The 14,626-nt window shown below is 51.0% G+C and overlaps 1 pseudogene; it reads left to right on the forward strand.

Annotated features, from left to right (window-relative positions):
- Positions 1–279: 279 nt before the first annotated feature.
- On the forward strand, positions 280–6,319 carry LOC116758280 (annotated as a pseudogene).
- The last annotated feature ends 8,307 nt before the right edge of the window (positions 6,320–14,626 follow it).

Here is a 14,626-nt window from a genome sequence, read left to right on the forward strand (position 1 = left end):
CGGCCTTCACTCCCACTCTTTTGGAGCACAGTGCCCTCTGGACAGTGTTGGTAGTTATGGTAGGAGAAACAGTTGAACAGATGTCTGCCCCGGTATACTTAACTGCATCCACACTTCGAGTGTATCTCACGCTCCAGGAACCAAGACGGTGCACAGAACTCCTTTGTGGTGGTAAGAAACAAGAGGCAACAGTTCTTCTCGAGACTCATGCGTGATGAGGCCTCCTGAAATTTTGTTCCTTCGAATCCCGTTGACACCCTGTAGATTGATTGCCACGTGATGGAGCGACACAATGACTGCTTTTACAAGTGCATGGAACAACGCTCAGTGGGACGTGAGTGTAAGAAACTCTAGTGCTACACTGACAGGGTTAGGATGAAACGCCTCTGACCCCCTCCAAAAAGGAACTTTCCAAGAGAAAGCACACGGTCATATCCCCAAGAACATCTCCACCCTTGTGCTCGGATAAATTAAAGGAAATCTGGCAACTCTGGGAGACTCTGAGCTGTACGTGCCTTGAAAATGCTTATAGCCACCCTGGGGGTCAGTGTGGCACTTCTGGACACTGAGACACCAGGTGTCCTCATGGAACCCTAGGGTTACATTGCTGGGACTTAGGCCCAACATTAATCATCCGCTTGGGTTATGGTGGTCCCTGTCCAGAAGCAACAGTTGCCAAAGATTTCATTTCTTTGAGCTCGTGAGACAGCATAGCATGTAATACCACAGAGAAGGAGACCTGCCTCTCTCCGGGTTTGCAGAGGTTAGCTTCTCTACTAGGGCGGTGAGCACAGAGATCCAGTCAATGCCCAGTGAGAGTTTAGAAGGTTATTGTTGCAGGTCTCTCTGCGCTTAGGCCACTGTTCAGCTGCAGTCTGTAAAGTGCATTCAGGGAACAACCAGAATCTCTAATACACCCCGCATCTTGTTGGGAAGGCAGGAACAGCACATTCTCTCCTCAGTGAAGACGTCTTTTCTTGCAGACTGCCAGGGAGAACGGAACAGGGAAACAGGGACAGGGAGAGAGAGAGGGAGAGGGAGAGAGGGGGAGAAGGAGGAGAGAGGGAGAAGAAGGGAGGAAGAGACCTCTTTCCCTCTCTCTCTCTCCCTCTCTCTCTCTCCCTCTCTCTCCCTCTTCCTCCCTCTCCCTCTCCCTCCAGCTCTCCCTCTCCCTCTCTCCCTCTGCCTTATCTCTGCCTCTCCCTCCATCTCTCCCTCTCTGGGAGGGAGTGAGGGAGATGGAGAGATGGATGGAGAAGGAGAGTTGGAGCGAGAGGGAGAGGGAGGAGAGGGAGGGAGGGAGAGGGAGAGAGGGAGGGAGAGAGGGAGGGAGGGAAAGAAGTCTTTCGCTCCCTCCCTCTATCACTCTCTCCCTCTCCACCCTCTCTCTCCCTCTCCCCCATCCCTCTCCATCTCTGTCTCTCCCTCCACCTCCTTCCCTCTCCATAGAGGGAAGGAGATGGAGGGAGAGGGAGAGGGAAAGGGGTAGAGGCAGAGCGTGCGGAAACAGGGACAGGGAGAGAGGAAGGGAGAGAGGGAGACGGAGAGAGGGAGAGGGAAAGGGGGAGAGGGAGAGGGGGAGGGAAAGGGAGAGAGAGAGAGGGACAGGGAAAGAGCAACAGGGAGAGAGGGAGGGAGAGAGGCAGAGGGAGAGATGGAGGGAGAGGGAGAGTGAGAGGCAGCGAGGTAGAGAGAGAGAGGGAGAAAGGGAGAGAGAGAGGGAGAGAGGTAGAAGTGCTGAGGAGGGGGGCTCCCTCCCCTCCCACTCCCACTCCCATCCTCTCCCTACTGCTTTCTCTTTTTTCTGCTTCAACAAACACCAGGCGCCTTTTAGATCAGCCCTGAAGTCAACGTTGATGCTTGGACAGCCTGACCTCCCTGCTGACTTCCAGCCCAGGACCATCACTGGGAGATGAAGTCTGCGGGGCCCCGGGCGCAGGCTGCACAGGCACCTCCTCTGATGCCCAATCTCTCATCATTTACGAGGCAGCCCATACTCCCCTCCCTGACTCCCCAAGATTTGGGGCCTTTTTAATATGTGTCGATAATACCATGAGCTACTATTTAACTCTTCCACGAGGACCCATCTCCCAAAATGCAATGGTTTTCAGCTTTGGCTGCACTAGAGAACCCCCAGGGAAGGGAGAGACATCTCTCCCTCCCTCTCTCTCTCTCCCTCTGTATTTCTGTCTACTTCTCTCCCTCTCCCTCTCCCTCTGGGGTGATGCCCGATGAGCTCAGAATCGCAGATGGCCCCCCCGTCCCCTCTCTGTGGCTTGCATGGGGGATGGACATTCTTACTGTGGCCCAGGCACGGCCTTGACATTCAGACATCGGGTCCTGCATGGACACTTGTGTTTGTTCCATAGCGCATGTGGCTGCAGTCTGTGCTTCTGTAGATGGGGGCTGTGCATAAGCCCTTCATCTTCCCACAGACACCACTGGTGCTCGCTCGGCCTCGCGGGTGATGCAGGGGGAACGGGGGACAGCCTTGTGTCCCCACCTTCTTGGGCTACAGACAGGTCACGCTGGTCCTGTGGTGACTGGGGGCTCCCAGGAGAACCCCACTGCAGACCGGAGAGGTGGCCCCAGAGAAGGCGGCGTATGTCTGGGGCCAGGCCTCATCAGCGAGCCACAGGCCACCTGCAGCAACAGGTGTCTCACCGTCCAGGGGCTGGGTGTTCGGGCGCCGTAGGGATGAGCTGCTGTCTGCACGGCAGCCGTGTTTGACTTGTTGAGACCAGGGAGGCCCCTTGGTGGCTCCTGGAGAGCCTGGCCACATTTCTTCCTGCCCTTGGCCTTAGAGCCCATCAGGTTCATGGTTCCAAAAGGACCTGTGTTAATAAAGACCACGTGTTAGGACAGCACCAAAGTGTCTAGAAATCCGGGCCAGGAGGAGGAGGGAGGGGGATTGGCTGTGCCCGCCAGTGGCCTGGGAGCCCTACCCGCCTGCAGAGACCTGGCCCGGGGCCCATGGGGAGGGCGTGGCCCACGGTCTCCTGCGCCTTCCTTCTCTGGGTTCCAGGAGAACTGCGTGATCCTCAGGGAGCTGGTGAGGCTGCACGCCTTGAAGTCCGGCCTACTGGGGTTCCACACACGTGCCGACTCCGTGCTGGAGATGAACGTGGACAAGACCAGCCAGGTGGTGGCCACTGTCCTAGGAAACACCACCTCCCCGAGTCCCAGTGGGGACGGGGGTCAGGCGGACCTTGACCGGACGTGGTGCTGCCTGAGACCCCACTGTGTCAGCCCTTGGGGGCTGCCTTCCCGGACCCTTCATTCTGCCTCGAGGGGCGCAGGGTTGGGGGTGGCTGGGGGGCCGCCACAGGGACGTAGCCGAGCCTCTCCAATCCGCCCGCAGGTGAGCTGGCCCAGAAGCTGAAGCCCCTTGGGGAGCAGGAGCGGCCATGATCCTGGAGCTAAAGAAGGCCGAGTGCCAGAGGCGGGGCCTGCACTTTGACGGCCCCATCAACGCCTGGGACCTGTACTACTACATGAACCAGGGGGAGGAGACGTGCTACCACGTGGGCCAGTACCTGCTCAATGAGTCCTTCCCCATGCTGACGGTCACACGCGGGCTGCTGGGCATCTCCCAGGAGCTGCTGGGGCTGACCTTCAACCTGGAGGAGGGCACCAACATGTGTCACGAAGATGTGAGGCTCTAAACGGTCTGGGACGTGGCCTCGGGCAAGGTCATCCATCTGCAAGTTCTACCTGACCTCTATCCTCGGTGCGTGCGTGGGGGAACCTGTTGGCCGTGGGCCGGGGCTCCTCTGTGAAAGCGGGGCCCCACCCACGTCCCTCCGCAGGGAGGGGAAGTCCGGGCACACGGCCTGCTTTGGCCTGCAGCCGGGCTGCCTACAGCATGATGGGAGCTGCCAGATCGCCATCGTGGCCATGGTGGCCAACTTCACCAAGCCTACACCCAACCTGCCCTCCCTGCTGCAGCATAATGAGCGGGAGACCAACTTCCACGACTTCGGGCATGCGATGCACCAGCTCTGCTCCCAGGCGCAGGGCTGCAGGCAGGGGGCGGGGAGGGCCCGGGCACGCGTGGTCCTCAGGCAGGCCCTTGCCATGGGATTCTTTCACTGACATCACCCCACACGTGGTGACGCCCTCGGTGTCAGCTTTCATCATCAAACCCCAGGCACTGGCAGCGTAAACAACGGAAATGGATGTCCTCGAGGCTCTAGAGGCTGGAAGACCTAGATCAAGGAGTCAGGGCTAGTTCCCTGCATGTTAAATACAAGTACTCAAGAGTTGCCTTTAAAAAAGACAAAAGAAAAGAAAGGAACGTTGCCTGCAAGTCTGCTGACAGCTGGTGATGAGAACCAGAGGGAAGGCTCTGGGGCTGGGGGCGCAGTGCCCTGTGAGCTCTGGGGCTGCGGCCAGCCTCCGTGGAGGCTCAGCAAGTCCCAGTGACTTCCCCACGTGGGGGGCGCCAGCTGAGCGTCTGGCCCCAGAACCCACTGCTCGTTCAGTCTTCCTGTGGTCAGCCCTTCATCCTGAGAGCGATGCTCTCACAGGCTGCACCGGGGCATGTGGGGACAGTTTACTGAGCTGTACAGACGTCACTACTGCTTTGGACCATTTTCATCACCCTGAAAATGTCCCTCACACCCTTAGCTATCACTCTGTCCCCTCGCCAGCCCCTGACAACCAGGAACCCACTCACTGACTCTGTGGATCTACCTGCTCTGGACGTTTCTCCTCAGTGGGGTCACACCCTGTGTGTCCTGTGTCTGACTTCTCTCGCTGAGCATCGTGTTCTCAGGGTGTATCGACGTGGCAGCGAGTGTCAGGGCTTCACCGCATTGCATGGCTGAGGGACGTAAAGAAGACAAGAGAAAAGAAAAGAACGTTGCATGCAAGTCTGGTGACAGCCAGTGATGAGAACAAGAGGGAAGGCTCTGGGGCCAGGGGCGCCGTGCCCTGTGAGGCCCTGGCGCTGCTGCCAGTCTTGGTGGGGCACAGGCAGCACCATCCCTCAGGAGCTGCTGGACAAGCTCATCAAGTCCCTGCAGGCCAACCCAGATGCGGCCGGACCGAGGGAAGGGAAGGGGGCTTCCGGTCTGCCCAGCTGGAAAGTGCGGCCTGGACACGTCTCCTTCCTCCTGCCCCCCAGGCCTATTCAACCTGTGTCAGATCGTCCTGGCCAAGGTGGTTCAGGCCCTGCACATGCAGACGCCCGCAGACCCGGCCCAGGAGAATGCCCGCCTCTGCCAGGAGATCCTGGGGTTCCCAGCCACGCCAGGTAGCCAAGTGCATGCCGGTCCCACCTTAGTGGTCGGTTGGCAGCTACTGCCCAGGTCAAGAGGATCGTCTGGTGGTGTGTGAAGGGGGACCAACTGACGGGCTCCGGCCGAGGCCTGCTGACCTCTGGCCTCTTCCTGCCACGGTTCCTTGGCTGGTCCCTCCAGCTGTGGCCCGCGGAGTCCGAGAGTGGGGTGGGAGGCTCTGCACGTGCTTTCTACAGAGCCTGGAAGAGGCAGGAGAGGGCTTCATACCCCAGACAGAACGCATCGACGAGGTTTGCCCATGCGTGTCGGTGCGGACACGCGGTTCACTCCCTTGTGAGTGCTTTAACCAGAGATCTCCCCGTGGTGGAGGGCGAGCCCTGACTCATCTCTCGCAGCCTTGGCAGCTGACCTTGTAAGAGGCTTAGGAATGAACCCTCGTGAGCTTCAGCAGAAAGTCGGCAAAGATTTATTTGTGTCCCTCCACTGAATTGCCAGCAAGGTCCCCATTTTCTAGAAGTGTTGGGCCAATACTCTCTCTAGTGGCAGGGGACTCAGACAAGGCTGCTTTGAGGCCCCCACCCCCACTCTGTGGCAGGGGCACTGAGCGGCCAGGGGGCCGGGCAGGAGTCTCTCCGCGTGTGTCCCAGTGACCGACCTGCCTGCGACCTTCGGCCACCTGGCAGGAAGCTACGACGCCCAGTCCTATGGCTACTTGTGCAGCGAGGTGTATTCCGCGGACACGTTCCACACACACTTCAAGTAGGAGGGCGGCCTGAGTGGCAAGGTGAGAGGCCGGCCTGCTGCGCAGACCAAGAAGGCGCTCTTTGGCCTGGGCCTATATGTTGTGCCGCCCCCCTGGGCCTCCTGGGTTCTGAGGGCCCTGCCCTGGACCCCCTGCTCCCCTGCCCTTTGTTCAGTCACAGCAGAAGTGGCCACACCCACACCCTCTGTGAGTCGGTGTTCCACCCTCCTGCAGCCCCGCCCCCTCTCCGCAGGTTGCCATGGACTACAGAAGCTGCATCCTGAGGCCAGGGGATTCCGAGGATGCCAAGGGCAGACATGCTGGCCTTAAATGAGTTGCAGAGGCCTTAAGTGGGCTTGTGTGGTTCGGCTCACCTCTTATGTTTCAGTGAACTTTGTGAGAAGACAGGGCCTGGGAGCTGCAGCCTCACAGTTGGGCTCCACAGTAAGCTGTGTGGGACAGACCTCAAACTGACCCAAAACATGGAGGAATATCAGCCATCTAGAGGTCTAAAAGAGAGCCACTGCAGCTAGCCCATAGGTCCAAGAAAAATAAATTCTTATTTATGTAACTGAGTTTTGGGGAGATTTGTTCCAAAGCATTATCACAGCAAGAGCTGACTAATACAACATCCTCCAAATCACTGCTATATACATGGCTGCCACCATGCCTACATGTAAGGCAACTGTGTCCTCAAACTTCGAGAATTCTTGGTGTCTCTCCAACACAATGTACATGGCTAAAGTTTCCCCAAATAACTTCACTAATGTACCACAAAGATCTCCCTAAACTTTTATTAAATGTAACGCAAAGTTCTTTCTATTCATTTTCTGTTTCTACGTAGTTAAAATGCTTTTTATCAACCTAAAAGGATGGAAAATTGGAACAAAACATCTTTGTGGATAGCTGTTTTTCACAAAGGAAAATTACTAACAAACCAGGCATTTCACTGAGTGTAGAGCACTAATGCCCCTAGTACCTCTAAATGCCAGGTGAACAAAGGCACTTAATAAATATTGAATCCTGCTCTCTCCACTTGAGAGGGGAGAGCAAGCTATTCTCAAGTAGTGGAGGGATGCTCTTAGGAGCTATTTGCAACATTCTGTGAACCTGGACACTGTGTAGCTACAAAGAAACCTTTTGTCTAAGGAAACTAACTAGAGAAACTTGAAAGTGGAAAAAGAGAGAAAGAATGAGAGAATACCCTTCTCATGGTGACTCATTCACTTACTCGTTCATTTACCAAATATTTACTATGTGTATAGTACTGTGCTGAAAACTGCACAGAACACGGAGATGTACCCCTGTTCTCAGGGAGGTTAGATACCAGAGAGGGAGATAAGATGTAGATGCCTTATGGCAGTTCCACATACGTCTTGTTAAACTGTTTACAAGTTCAGGGGAGAGAAGGGATCCAGAATTTGCTTGGATTCTCAGTGAAGTCTTCCCAGAGAAGAAGTTGTAAAATTGAATAGAAAAAAACAATTAATGTCATAGGTAGATATGAAAGGGAGCAAAGATGCACAGATAATTAGACCCAGTTCTTTTTCAAAAAGTCTAGAAAGTGAAATTAAAGCCAAATTATGGAGGGTCTTGAATGTCAATCTTAAGAGTTTGGCTGTATTGTGTTGACAATGGGTGCCACGGATGGTTTGGAAGAGGGCAATGGCATAACCCAAGAACCTTGGGAGGTGTAAGAGAGGTTGCAGGGAGGAAGATAGAAAGACATGCTATTATCCGAAGCAATCATCGTAATCCAGGTGTAAAATAATAAATGGTAGAACCGGAGTAATGGCAACACAGATGGAAGGGAGGAGTATGAGAGACACTAGAAAGAAAAACTGTCAGGGCTTCACCATTGATTGGATACATTCATTTCTCCATTTAACAAAGGTTATCAGTAACTGTGCTAGTCGCTGGGAATCAAGAGTAAATAAGCAAAACAGTCATGATCTCTTCCTCACGGACCATATGGTAAACACCTATCTAAAACTGGATGTGAAATGTGATGAAGGCTATAAGCGAGAGGTACGTGGTGTTATGTGAGCTATGGTAGGGGGATGTGATGAGTTGAGTAGGTAAGGGGATACTTTCTTGACAAAGTGACACATGAGAAGAGATGAGAAGGATGAGGAGGCATCAATCAGTTGCAAACTAAACAGAAGGACATTTCATGCAGAGGGGCAGCATGGGCAATGTGCCATTGTAAGTATGCAGGCCTGAAAGGAGGCCACTGTGGGCTGGATGATTGAGAATGAAAGGAAGGAGGTGTAAGACGAGGCTGCAGAGATCATGCTCCATCCTGCCCAGGGGACGCCCTGCCCTTCAGACTAGTGCACCCAGAGTGCCAGTGCACAGCAAGATGAGAAGCCTGCTCTAGAATGCAAGTCAACACTGCTTCTTTCACCAAGAAAGTATTGCCTGTTAAACTAAACAGCATATCTAGTGGACATATGATTTACATTCTGAAGCAAGCTCCTTATCTTACAGAATGACAACAGTTCTCCACCGGAAGCCAGTCTGTGACGCCACATTTTAGACCACAGTGAGGAGGTTTGTCTTTATCCTAAGAGCAATGGAAAGTCACAGAAGGATTTGAAGAGGTGATGGTGGTGTCTGCATCATGGAACATGGATTGGAAGGCAGCCAGAGTCAGCAGAAAGAAGACGAGGAAGTTTGTGTCTGAAACACTTACTTTCTTGGTGAAATAAGAGGTATCCTCTTCAGGTGAGAGAGCAAGGACACACAACGGAGTCTAGTGGGACATGAAAAGAGTGGAGAAAGAGTCATTGTTAACGGCCATAAGTAAGGGAGTAGAAAAAAGAAATGGGGACCACATGTCAGTTAAAGTAAGACAGCCTATGTTGTTGCCATAGCTCTGTGACTGGATCTAACAAAACACATTGCTCTGAAAGCAGGTCCAGAGAAGATGAACGTTAGAGATGAGCAGAATGCATCTGCAGTGAGGTTCCATGGGAAGGTAAAATGGCTTGGCAGTCTGGGTATAACGTTGTCATGATGGACCAGCAGTCAACTACAGGGAATCAGAGGTAAAATGATAAACTGTATTCTAGTCAAACTTACACTCACCAGAGCCTGGAAGGAGGAGAGCCCGTGTCTTGTACTGCCCAAGAGCCATGTCCCTCCCAGGTCAGGTACCTGCAGCGAAGCCCAGGCATCTTGTCTTGGGCCAGGCATGCACCTGGCTTGTCAGAGGGTCCCAGAGGTGCTGTGGGGAGGCAGCTTTTGCTCACCATGTTCAGGGAAGCTAGAACACACCGGATGCTGAAAGGAGAACCAAAGCCACTATTAAGACATAATTCAATGTAAGGAGGGAAGAGATGATCAGGCAAGCCTGAGTGCCAGACAGAAAATAGGGAAGCTCGAGGAAAGCACATTTTAAGTTAATCTGTTACATGATTAATTAATATGATAAAGCTTCCCTGAGCTTCATCTGTGGGCAGTAGCCACGAGGTGCTAGTAATGACTTATATGGAGAATAGACGAGAAAGTTCCAGGAGTCATTAATCAGCACTTCCTCTGTACCAACACTGTGCTAGGCATAGGGAATATAAGGATGAATGAGACACGGTGCCTGCCTTCAAAAGGCTTAGAGTCTATGGAAGGAAAACTATCTAAAAGGATGCTTATCGCTGGAGACAGTAAGTATTATGATACAGGGATGTCAGGGAGTAGAGTAGTGAGGCACTAAACAAGCAGGGGAGGAGAGATGAGGGTTAGGGAAAGCAGGCCTCCCAGGGAAGCTGGCCCCCAACCTGAGGCTGGGAAACAAGCTGATGTCAGCTCACTGAAGAGCAAGCAGAAGAGGAGGGTCTTAAGCAAAGAAGCAGCATCTGTAAAGGCCAGGGCAGGAATGATAGAACATCAGAAACTACAAGCTGGTCCACATGCCTAGAGAAGACATTCAGGAAGGAATGCAGCCAGAAGGAAGACAAAAGAGGTAGTCCAATCGTGAAGGAGCTTATATGCCAAGCTGAGGAACACAGATCTGATGCTGAGGACAATGAGAAATATGCAGCCTTCCAGGAGGCAATTTGATGTATGAAGAGAGTCATCTTTGTTAGAAGACATCACCCTGGAGGGGGAAGTTAAGCCTGAACAGGAAATAAGATCACCCAGAGAAACCGTGAAATGTCCAAAGGGGTGGACGCTAAGGATGGGAACCTAAAGAACACGTACACTGAAACTGGGTAAGCAAGAGACACCCAAGACTGAGACTGAGAAGAAGGAAGTAGAGAGGGATAAAAAAATCAAGTGGCTTGATGGAAAACGCAGAAGAGGGAGCCTTAATTAGACAGGAGACAACTACATTAAGTGATGCTGGAGACTAAAAAAGATGGATGTAGTGACACGGCAATCATACTGACAAGGATTCCCACTCTCACCACTTACATTCAACATAGTTTTGGAAGTCCCAGCTGCAGCAATCAGAGAGGAAAAAGAAATAAAAGGAATCCAAATTGGAAAGGAAGAAGTAAAACTGTCCCTATTTGCAGATGCCATGATACTACACAAAGAAAATCCCAAAGAGCCACCAGAAAACTACTAGAGCTCAACAATGAATTTGATAAAGTTGCAGGGTACAAAATTGTCACTCAGAACTCTGTGGAACTTCTATACACTAACAATGAATTATCAGAAAGAGAAATTAAGGAAACAATCCCACTTACCATTGCATCACAAAGAATAAAATACCTAGGAAAACACCTACCTAAGGAGGCAAAAGACCTGAACTCCAAAAACTATAAGACACTCATAAAAGAAATTGAAGGTAACACAAACAGATGGAAAGATATTCCATGTTCTTCGATTGGAAGAATCAATACTGTTAACACGACCGTACTACCCAAGGCAATCTACAGATTCAACGCAATCCTTATCAGAATGCCAATGGCACTTTTCACAGAAGTAGAACAAAAAAATTTTTGAATTTGTATGGAAGAACCAAAGACGCTGAATAGTTAAAGCAACATTGAGAACAGAGCTGGAGGAACCATGCTGTCTGACTCCAGACTATACTACAAAGCTACAGGTATCAAAACAGTATGGTCTTGGCACAAAAACAGACATATAGATCAATGGAACAGGATAGAAAGCCCAGAAGTAAACCCACGCACTTATACCAATATACGACAAAGAGGGCAAGATTATGCAATGAAGAAAAGACAGTCTCTTCCATAAGTGGTGCTGGAAAAACCGGACAGCTACATGTGAAAGAATGAGATTAGGCCATTCTCTAACACCATATACAAAAATAAACTCAAAATGGATTAAAGAGATAAATGTAAGACTGGGTACTATAAAACTCCTAGAAGACAACATAGGCAGAACACTCTTTGACATAAACCACAGCAATATTTTTTTGGATCCATCTCCTCAAGTAAAGGAAACAAAAGCAAAAATAAACAAATGGGACCTAATGAAACTTAAAAGCTTTTGCAAGCAAAGGAAATGATCAACAAAATGAAAAGACAACCTACTGAATGGGAGAAAATATTTGCAATGGATAGGACCAATAAGGGATTAATAGCCAACATATAGAAACAGCTCATAAAACTCAACATCAAAAAAACTAACAACCTGATCTAAACATGGGCAGAAGAACTGAATAGACATTTTTCCAAAGAGGAAATGCAGATGGCCAACAGGCACATGAAGATACTCGACACTGCTAATCATCAAGGAAATGCAAATCAAAACTACACTGAGGTATCACCTCGCTCCTGTCAGAATGGCTATCATCAAGAAAAGCACAAACAACAAATGTGGGCAAGGATGTAGAGAAAAGGGAACGCTGGTACAGTTGGTAGGAATGTAAATTAGTGCAGCCACTGTGGAAAACAGTATGGAGGGTTCTCAAAAAACTAAAACTAGAACTACCATATGACCCCGCAACTCCACACCTGGGTATATATCCGAAAAAACAAAAACACTCATTTGAAAAGATACATGCACCCCAATGTTCGCAGCAGCAGTATTTACAATTGCCAAGATATGGAAGCAACCTAAGTGTCATCAAGAGATGAATGGATAAAGAAGATGTGGTACATATAACCAATGGCATACTACGCAGTCATAAAAAAAGAATGAAATGTTGCCATTTGCAGCAAAATAGATGGACTTGGAGGGCATTATGCTAAGTGAAATAAGTCAAGCAAAAACAAATACTGTAGGATATCACCTATATATGGAATCTTAAAAATACAGAAAACTACTGAATATAATAAAAAAGAAGGAGACTCACAGATATAGAGAACAAACTCATGGTTGCCAGTGTGGAGCGGGAGGAGGGGGCAATACAGGGTTGGGGAAGTGAGAGATATAAACTACTGGGTGTACGATAGGCTCAAGGATGTATTTTAGAACACAGGGAATATAGCCAAACTTTTGCAATAACTGTAAATGTGAAGTAACCTTTAAAAATTATATAAAAATTTTTTCAAGCAGAAATCACACTGAAAATTGGAAACAATTTAAATGTCCATCAACAGGAAAATACATATATAAATTATTGTATTTCCCTACATGGGAATCCTACATAGCGAGGAAAGTACATGAACTACACAGATCTTTACGTTTCAGCATGGAGGAACCAAGCAAAGATAACACTAAATAAAGCAAGTAACAAGAGAAAACGTAGTACAATACTATATGCTGTTTAAGAATACTTAAAAATGTTGCCTAAATAGAAAGACGTCCATGGCAATGATGGAGACCAAGTTCAGAAGAGTGGTTACCCAGGGTCAGCTGGGGAGTGGCTGTGTTTGGGAAAGTGGTTACAGCAGGCTCTTCAACAGGAATGGTCATGGTTCACTTCACATGCTGGCTGGAGGACGGAGGAGTGTCTGCGATATTATAATGTGACCACGCTGCATGTAAAAGCCATTGCTGGCCACATCTAGGGGATCTGATGTGCAGGAGCTGGTAGTGGGTGGAGGTATCCAGAAGGTGGTGGTAGAAGAGGAACGGTGTACACGTAACGCCTAAGGCCTGACCAGGGGACGACCACTGTTCTAGAAACTGGACACAAATCCAACTTCTACAGCCAATGTTAAAAGACAAACTGAGGCATATTTAAAATTTTAACACTTTACGTGCGCAAAAATAGATTCAATTCGGGCATCACCGAAGCAGAAGTGGTGAGGAGCACTCCAGCCACTGGAGCTGCAGAGATTTTTATTTTAAAAGGGCAGAAGCAAAGCAAGGAAATGACTGACTTGTTATAGCTTTAAAGCCTAGTTGGTGGTTTGTGACAGGTTGTCCTCAGCGGTGTTCGTCACCCTGAGGCATTGACAGGCTTAGATTCTGGTTGGTTTACGTAGGCGGCCGCATCACTAGAGCCACGGCAGGCTAACGGCCTCCTTGCAGAGTTAATTTACTAACACCAATTGTCTGAGTCCTTCCTCTTACTCAGTCACTTCACTTCCCACGCCTCAGTTTCTCTTCTATAAAGTGGATATTCAGTAGTAAATTCTCTGTGGAGGTGTCAGTACAAAACAAAGTGATTATTAGTAACCACGATCATGTCCTCAATGCATGGAACACGTCACCATTTGCCAACCACCGTGTCAAGTCCACAGAAACTACAGAAATTAAGAGCTCTCCGCAGAAATTCACACAGCCGTGCACCAGGTAACGGACCACAGGCAGACGTTCACTCAACTTTTCACGTGTCCCTCACAGAGTGCACGCTCTCTCCTGGGCGGAGCGAGCACAGACATTTATCGGGAGTTTAACTACTTTCAAAATGCGTTGATGCAACCAGGTCTCACTTTTGTTTGGATGAGTCAGCAAACACTTTTTGGAAACAGCAAATTCTCCACACCTCCTACCTTTCGCGCTGCCCTAGTCTCGAAGCTCCCGCCCCTGCTCCTCAGGCCGGGTCCTCTTGGGAGGCGGGGCTTCAGGCAGATGCACGTCGTGCGGGCAGACGTCCTTGAGCCCCGCCCCCAAGGGCCCGCCCTGAGGCTTAAAGCGCAGCACCGCTGTGCAGAGGGCGTTGAGTCCAGCGCCAACAGCTGGCGATGCGGAGACGGAGGAACGCGGCATGGCGCGGCCGGCGTAGCTGGGGCCCGTGGCCCTATGTCTTCTGACTGCGACGCCAGTCCTGCGCACGCGGCGGGGCTGCAACCGCCGGGCAGTGGGCGCCCGAGGGGCCGGGAGGCGAGCCAGGGCCCCCGGGTGGGTGTGGGCATCGTGTCCGCAGCCAGCGTCCCCGAGGCCGTGCTCGGGCCATGATCACTCGGTGAAGCTGAACCGGGAGAGCACGGCCGACTTCTCGCGCTCTGAGGACCTGTGCACGCTGCAGGGCTCAGCTTCCCTGTGGGAGGGGCTGCTGGAGTTAATGCCGACCGCCTCCACGGGGTGGACTGGGCGCCCATCCTGAGCACCCTCTGCCCCTGATCTGTATCCAGAGCTTCTTCCAGCCACGGCTTGGCGAGACAGGTTTGTACTTCCTGCTTCCAGGGGCTGTCGTGTGGGCGCTGTGAAGCAGAGTTTTAGATGGTACAAGGTGGAGGGTGGACACTAGAACCGATGCCCAGTGCCCGGGTGTGCGTGCATTAGGCGGGGCGTGCGGCCTAGGACTCCTGCCAGCTCGGTGACTCCGGCCGAGTGCCTT

The sequence above is a fragment of the Phocoena sinus genome, chromosome 8 (assembly GCF_008692025.1).
Source record: "Phocoena sinus isolate mPhoSin1 chromosome 8, mPhoSin1.pri, whole genome shotgun sequence".
Classification (NCBI taxonomy): Eukaryota; Metazoa; Chordata; class Mammalia; order Artiodactyla; family Phocoenidae; genus Phocoena; species Phocoena sinus.